Source organism: Myotis brandtii, unplaced genomic scaffold, assembly GCF_000412655.1.
Source record: "Myotis brandtii unplaced genomic scaffold, ASM41265v1 scaffold154, whole genome shotgun sequence".
In the NCBI taxonomy this organism is placed as follows: Eukaryota; Metazoa; Chordata; class Mammalia; order Chiroptera; family Vespertilionidae; genus Myotis; species Myotis brandtii.
In genome coordinates this window covers 3,180,544-3,189,298 of record NW_005355584.1, presented here as the reverse complement: position 1 = coordinate 3,189,298, position 8,755 = coordinate 3,180,544, and positions in this window count along the sequence as shown.

The window sequence follows — 8,755 nt, the reverse complement described above, 5'->3', positions numbered from 1 at the left end:
GCAAAAATAACTTTGTTTTTATTTCTTAGTGCAAAATTACATTCCACCTAAAATAAGAGATGGGACACAATTTCTCTAAAATTGCTTGTGGAATATTCAGTCTTCCTTTACAAGTTATTCTGCAGTGGACTTAAATCTTTTCAGGAATGGTGGTTTCTATACTTAAAGAAAATTATATATCTTCTTTTTCAGAGTCAACTCTGACATAAAATAACTCCCTCGCACAACCACATCATAAAATATCCAGTCTTCTTGTCCAAGTAATTACTTATGCTAATTGTAGTCATTAGGATTGAAATTAATGAAAAAAAAAACACATAAAAGATATCTGGACATTTTAATGATATGTGCTAAACATTAGATAAAGTTAATAAGAACATTAAAATGTATTTTAATAATGCAATTAGATGACAAGAACATTTTAATTATCTTCAAGAAAGTACAGATCTTTTCTTACAATAGCTTGGAGCACATGTCCAAAGACAGAAAAAGAGGAACAATTTAGCTAAGGCACACTTTGAATGTACTTTAAATAATCAATTAAAAACCACCACCAAGCTTCAAGTGACTACAAAGCTTTGGGTTAGATGGGAAAGCAGGGATGAGATTTACTACATAAATTCTTTCAAAGAAGGACAATTCAGAGGCAAAATATCCTGCATGGTCACACAAGAATACATTTGTCTAGATTATAAATTCCAAATCCAATAGAAAGTCTTATGTTGATTTTTATGATTTCTCAAAGATCTCACTGTTCCAGATCAATTAATTTTATTCCATATTCCATATGTCATAAGAATTCCTTAAAATCCATACAAAAGTGTTAACTTTTATAATAATGCTTGATAGGTAACTATATTTTTCAAAAAATATGATTATAAATACCTTTAATTAAAAAAATTGTCTAGATTTGTTTTATTTAGATTTATACATTTCATGCTCAATTTTCATAAAAGCTTTCCATAATTGGAACATCCCAGTGTTCATAAAGTAAAAACAACCAGAGTTACTATAAATTAAGAAATTTTTACATTTTTATTGCTTTCTATTATATATCCTCTTTTGAAGTTAGACTAAATTGCCCTCCATAAAATTTTGGGATTCTGACTGTAAGGTTACATGGGAATATTAGATTCAAAATTTGCTTAGATTTTAATTATATTTGTTAGTATATTAAATTTCCTCAAGGTAATTTCATTAGACCCAGTTGAATGAATCATACATCCTAGTTGGTGTGTGGTTTTCTGACTCTTCAGAGGGACCAAGACGTTTCTGCGGAATTGTCAACAAGAGGTCCAAGGAGGGCTAGACAGATACTGGGTACATAGTCCAGAGAAGTATTCCATTCTGGAGATTTTGTGTCAGTAGCTAATGCAGGCTCCAATCTGTCCAAAGTTCCAGGGGATTTTGAATAATAAGCCATCAACATAGCCACCTCCTGGGTTTTGCTGTGAGGACCATTGCTGTCTTGGGTGATGCATAGTTCTCCATATGAGAATGACTCACTAAACACTATTGTTGTGAACTGCAATGGCTCAGGGACAAACAGGCTAGGATCCCAAAGGGAACATAATTTAGTTTACCTCGTTTAGCTCCATCACCATGGTAGTGTGTCCTGATTCATGTCCTCTGGTGGAGAGTGAGCGTCCATAAAATGCATTGGGGCAATGGCAGCTATACTAGGACCTTTTCCTCTTTCTTGCTACCTAATTTCTCATCTGTTGTGCAACCATTTTGGAAGCTGTGACTAAAATATATTATGGTCAGCAAAACAGGAGTGGAATGGAGGTTTCTGTGCTGCTGGCCTTCTCTTTGAGGCCAACCTGTCCTTTTCTATCTTCTTTGGTTCAGTTGAAGTGCAGATGTTACACTGAGTATTTTATACCTTGCTGACTCTGTGAGTGTTTAGAAATCCTAAATGCCTCTAAGACTAAAAAAGTTTTCACATGTAGAGGTGGCAGACATTCCTATCTTCAGTGTCCCCACCATAAAGCCTCCTACGTGGCTCTGTCTCAAGGCCAGAGGGTAAGTTTAGGTGCATTGCTTTCAGGAACTCTACTATCCATACACATAATCCTGTGCTTTGAACCAGTATGGGATATATCCTATATAATAAAAGCATAATATGCAAATCGACTGAACGGCCGAGCAGCGGAACAACCATCCCGACAACCATCCTGACGACCACCCAGGACCACGCTATGACACCCACTGGTGCCAGGCCAGCCAAGGCGGGTGCGATGCGATTGGTCGGGGCCCAGCCATCGCCCCATGATCGCCCTGCAGAGGGAGGCACAGGCACTGACCGGTGGGCGGCTGCAGGTGGACAGGGTGTCCCTCTGTGAGGGAAGCCCAGATCCCGGGTGCCGGTGGGAAGCTGGTGCCAGCAGCTGGGGGAAGGAAGGGCTACTCTTGCAAGAATTTTGTGCATTGGGCCTCTAATTTAGACATATACACAAATGAAAAATTGGCACTGATTATAGAAAGACAAGTGTTGGGGCGCTCCTGGGAAGGTATACATTCCCTAAGGTAAGGCCTACACTTGACAAGAAACTTTTAACGATGTTTTTAAAATCAAAGTTAAGCAACACACTATCTCTTCTGATGCTTCTTTACATTATATCCCATTTGGAAGCACACTTTCCGTGGAGCGATCAATCTTGATGCAACTCTGACTTGCTATGGCTTGTTTAACTCTTGTCCATGGCACCTCATTGCCTGTCACTACAGGTCTAAGGCACCATTTCAAGGTATTTCTTGACTTCTCAACTAGGACTCTCCTACATTTCCAACCTCGTTTCCTGACAGTCTAGGCTTCAATAGATACTTTTGTGTCCCTAAACTGCTCATAGTACTCAAGCAACACACACTTAGCTCTTGCCCTCCCTGAGCCTGAGTCCCTGTATGCTGTGTGAAGGCTTCTGCTGGTGGCTTCTCTTGGCTGACCCGAGGACATCAGGTGGAATTTGTTTTTCTCCAAATATGTTACATCTGCTTTCTTTAAATTTTAGAGTGTCTCTCTCTCCTACTGTGTTAGGAAGGTAGTTGCCATAGTCACTTTGTCACACTGTTCCTACAGTTTCCATTTCATCAACCAGTTGCTTTTCTAATTTAGGCATAGACCCTTTTGTTGAACAAATTAGAACACTTTTGTCTCTGTTGATATCCCCACCATGACAAGGAAGCTTCTCTCAAATAAACCCAGAAAATAGACTTTACATACCTTTCATTTTTTTTTTTTCTGAGGCAGAATCAGCCTTTTCATTTTCTTAGAAATTCTAACATTTTGCAGATAATTTTACATTATTGGTTTAAAAATGCATGTTTTCATGTCCATTATTCCTTCTAGAATATGAGGCTATTCAAGGATAGAGGACTTTTGATTTATTTTTATCCTTCCAGCCTAACTGAGTGAATGTTAGCTGACATTAAAAATAATAATAATATATGCAAAAATAATACTTTGTACATATAGCCACATACTTATTGAGGACTTCATTCAGGGAGTCAATGTAACAATGCCACCTATAAGCAAACCCCCTCTGAATCTAGATAAACTGTGAATGCTCATGTTTTCCCCTGAAAACTGCTTTATGTTGAAATCTAGCCTAAAATCTCTGTGCACAAAGCTAAGTTTCTCAAAATGCCACTACCACAAGATAAGTATTCTGTTATCTTTAAACTCTGCTTAAAAATCTCGATGAAAGAATGCTGACTGTTGGCTAAAAAAGTACATAATTAAAGTTCTTCTCAGCAAATAGAAAATCTAATTTAAGAAAAACCACTATCTTTTTTTCTCTCTCCAGAAATCATCCCCTTGGTTAAACAAGTAATTCTTTTCAGTTCTCACTAAAGTAAATGTATTATTGCACTATCTTACATGATTTAACACCAAATAATCACTGCATGCAGAGTAAAGAGCAGGATGTGATTCTTCTAGGAGGTAATTTCCCCTTAGATGCTATGGATTAGGAAAAAAAATGGTAATGTTCTATATGTTTAAGGAGTGTTGCCCTTTATGTTCTTAAAAGGTGAATTGTACAGTTCAGTTCCTTATTCTTCCTGCCCAGCATCTGTTCTGCTTCCTTCTGCCCATTCCCGTGTCTGCCCATCCCCATGTCTGGCCATCCCCACTTCTGCCCATAAGTCCAGTTACGCTGAAGGATATACAGATGATATTCTTAAAATAATTGTGGGTATTTTGGGGGGTGCAGAAAGGATATAAGGTTTTCTCAATGTATTCATATGTCAAATCTTCTCCCCTTGTCTTCCAGGGGGGTGCAGAAAGGATATAAGGTTTTCTCAATGTATGCATATGTCAAATCTTCTCCCTTTGTCTTCCAAGGAGAAGTATAGGTTGTGGTTGAGACAGTGGATTCACTCACCTCTTTTTAAAAAAGTATGCAAAACCCCAGGCTGTCACTGGCTGACTGACACCCCTAACCCTCTCCATAAAATCCACCCATCTCTCACAAATACTTCTAATCATACTTTCTCACTGAAACTTTCCTCTGGTTAGAAATTAGGACATTTACCCTGTCTGATAACATTCAGTACTCTTGGAAACTTCTTATCTTATTCTATCACCTAACCTATCTTCTCATTTTATTTCTCCAAGGTTCTTCTGGGGATGGTAGCAATAGATAATTGGGTAAACAGATCTCAGCCAATTTGGTAGAAAATTCATTATCCTTTTCAACTTGAATAATGTCTTCAGCTAGCTAAGGAGCACTTAAGGGCACTAAAAGGGCTAATGATGTGGGGATTTGTGAAAACAAAGCAGGATCTGATAGTTATTTCCAGTCAGGAGGATCTTTTAACCTCCATTACCTTGTACCATGTTGACTGACAGCGGCTGTCTGTTCCTCTCACAACAGGCCAGGGGAGAAGGAATAGTGAGTCCCCTTAATGATCTCAGAACAAGGTCTGCTCCCAGGTCTGCATGTCAGGGATGACCCAGAGGTTAAATAGTTGCGGACAGAACACTCTAAAGACTTGTGTCTTTAATGGAGTATATTTTCTTCTCAATCATAAATCAGAGAGGTTCCCACTAGGATTTTATAACCGTCCATTTCACCCTGTGTGTGAGAGAAGTTAGGTTCATTAATCCTTTCCTGCTAAAAGATCTGAAAGATAAGAGAAATGCAAGCATCTCGCAAGGGCACCTTATAAATACATGGGGATGAAATTTAGAATCATAGTCTTAGTTTTAATATGAAGATCGGAATCTATTGACACACTGTAGACGTAGCTGGATATTAATACCTTATTCCTAGAAGGAGGAGAGGGGAAATATCTACACCTGTAAGACACTGCCAGGAGCTAATATTGAAATGAACAGAACACCACTCTCTTGTCATGGAGTCGATGTCCTACTCAGTGTAGAATTCTGGAAAATCTCATTAGCTATCCAATGCTTTGAGGGAATTTGTGTGTTTGAAAAGAAGAGATTATGAAAATAACTGAATAGCAGTAATGCCTTTAAAATTACTAAGTGATGAGAAGGAAGAAATGAAAGGCATTAGCTTATGGTAATAGAAAACCCCTATTTATTTAAAAATCTCAAACTAATAAAGTAAGTAAAAAATGAGATTGCATCCCCTACATGGACTTGAAATATTACCAACATTGTAAAAATCACAGAAGCAAAATCATGACTTTTTAAATATCCATAATAAATGTAAACTTCAACATATTAGGAGCTGAAAATAAGTGGATCCTCAATTCTTCCTGTGGGGAGAGAAAAGGGTGAACAAACCTAAATTTGCAATTTAAAATACATTTTTTTCAATTGTTTTGCATCTCCTATTTAGTTGAATTTGTTTTAATTTTTCTAAACCCTCACTGAACTGGCTACCATTATATTGCTTGCTATTTGACTTTTGAATTTGAGTTTGTCAACCCTGTTAGACAAGATTCCTATTTAGAAATAGATTTTGTTCCTTTTTTTTTTCAACCCACAGACTTTTCTATATTCTCGCTCTTTCCTGATTTTTAGCAGTGTATGGATTGGCCAAGTAAGCCTTTCATTTTTTCTGCAAGCTGTCAGCATAGTCGATGAGCTTTGCCATCTGCTTAGCTGCAAAAGGTTTTTGTTGAACATATTGGAAGGGCACCTCTCACTTTGATGACTGCAGCTACCAGGCCAAAGGAAAGGAGAACCCTGTACATTTGTCTGATGTCCGCATCCTGGAAGGTGGAATCAACCCTTGGGTTGCCATTCAGACAGGTAGCAACTAACAGTCCATTCCACTACAGCATATTATGAAGGAAGGAAAAGCTTTAGATCTAAAATAACTTCAACTTCATGTTTTTCATTTTATACAAATGATTTATCTATATGATAAAATCTTAGCAATAAAAATAAAAAGTCCTCAAGATATTATTGTTCCCACTTTTAAGATGGTATTTAAATATTGCACTATACCGTCCGTCCCCCCCGCCTTTTTCTCAATAAGACAGAGACATGCCCAAAGGCAAAAAAAGACCACTCATTCCAGATAATATTGTCATCCTCAACCCACCTTGGCTTTCTTTATTCTACTTACAACTTTCTAACTTGCTACATTATTTTCAGGCAACTGCTTAAAACTCTCAGTGTTGAGTCATCGGTCTTCACCTCCCCCAACATCTAACTTAATGTCTTGCACATTAATTAGGAGGTATTTGGTAAACACATATATCTGACAAATTGATGCAAAATAGTGCAAGTGGTTGGCTATGCTAATAGCATAGAAAATGGAGACTACATGGTATGCACACATTCAGATAAGAGGAAAGATGATTTGAAGAAACAAACTGTGTATGTTGGGGGTTGCACTCTTTCCTCTGTGAAGATAAATTTGTATATAGAAAATTTGTTTTCAGAATGGCCTTAATTACTTTATAAGTATAAAATATGTTTATATACTTACACACATATACCATAAAACTTTCTTAGAGAGAGACGTTTTGAATATTTATCGAGTGTTGTGACTACATAAATAAGTGCTGATGTCACAATAGTTGTACTTTAGATTTATATATTTTCTTATATTAGTTTGGGTAAATAAAAGTAAAGGCAGTATTTCATATTATTGCACTAAATTAAGTTAAATTCTTCCTCACTCTAAATCACAATTACCCTGGATGAGAAGCTAGAGGAGAAAGGATTTGTGTTCAGATTGCCTTACTATTTTTAGTTGTCTTGTACACTGTCATTTAAATTTCTTTGCTACAGCATCTGGGTGAAAGGCCTGCCATCCCACTAGTACTGATTTAGAACTGTGCTGAGAATGTTTCTACTTCTCTTTGTCTAATTGACAATCTGTGGTCCTTAGGCATCAAGTCTTTTACTGTGTCCTCTACCCAAGATATAGCGTGGAGTGCTACATGCCTCTTCCCTCCTTTGGGACTTCATGAGAAACTGTCCACACTTTTAAGATAGTATCTAGAAATTGCTCTATATTTTTTCTCTTTTTCCCAATAAGACAAAGATATGCCCAAAGGTAAGAGTTTAGTGGTTTTCATGTCTATGTACCATTGCCTAACAGAATGTCTGACCTATAACAAATATAAGCATTTGGAGGCTGAATGAAATAATAAATCAGTCATTATCTATAATCCCTGTGCAGTCTATTTTGGTTCATCACTTTTATATAAAATCTCAATATGCTAAATTAGCATAAAGTGCATTTGATTTAGAAGGGTGTAATTACAGAATATACAGTTTGAAATACCATGATGTTGAACACCTCCAGAGATCAAATTGACATACTGATGAATTACAGTTAGTCTGGATATTGGATGAGATAAGGGAAATTATGTAGTAGATAAAAATAGAGTTTCAAATTAATGTATTCATTCTCGAAAGACAATGCAAACAGTATTAATAGTTTCTACTTGTTAGGTATTTCTTTTGAAACACACACAGTGCCAAGTGTTTTTATACTTATTTTTGATCTGGCAACAATCGTGCCAGGTGGTTTTACTTATATTTTCTAAAAAGACTGAGATTCAGATGGTCTATTAAACTTAAGAAGTAACATTAGAATTTGAAACTATCCATTTTCTCTTTTCCTGAGATTCTCTTCCTAAACCTCTTGGTCATATCAAATAATGCAAAGATAAAGTGATTTGTATAAAGAAAATAGATATAATGAATATTTGAGTGCCTCTTTTGTTCACAACACAGTTTCTATGTTGATAGTAGTGAAACCATCATTCTATCCAACTTAAACCTTAGAGAAAAGATAAGTAGAAAATAATAACCAGTATTTTATCGGGCTTTACAGTTTAAAATGGCATTACATATTGTATTCTAGTTAAGTTTATTTGAGATTTTGTTTTCCTTTAAGGCATTTCAAGGAGCAATGCTGCTTATATTAAGATTCAGAGAAGAGTGAAACATCTTCTTGCACAATCTGAAATATCACCAAATTAGTTTGATTTTCCTATACAAGCCCATTACTCTCTACATATATCTATATCTTCAGGTATATATCTATATCTATATTATCTATATCTATATCTATATCTATATCTATATCTATATCTATATCTATATCTATATCTATATCTATATCTATATCTATATCTATATCTATATCTATATCTATATCTATATCTATATCTATATCTATATCTATATCTATATCTATATCTATATCTATATCTATATCTATATCTATATCTATATCTATATCTATATCTATATCTATATCTATATCTATATCTATATCTATATCTATATCTATATCTATATCTATATCTATAT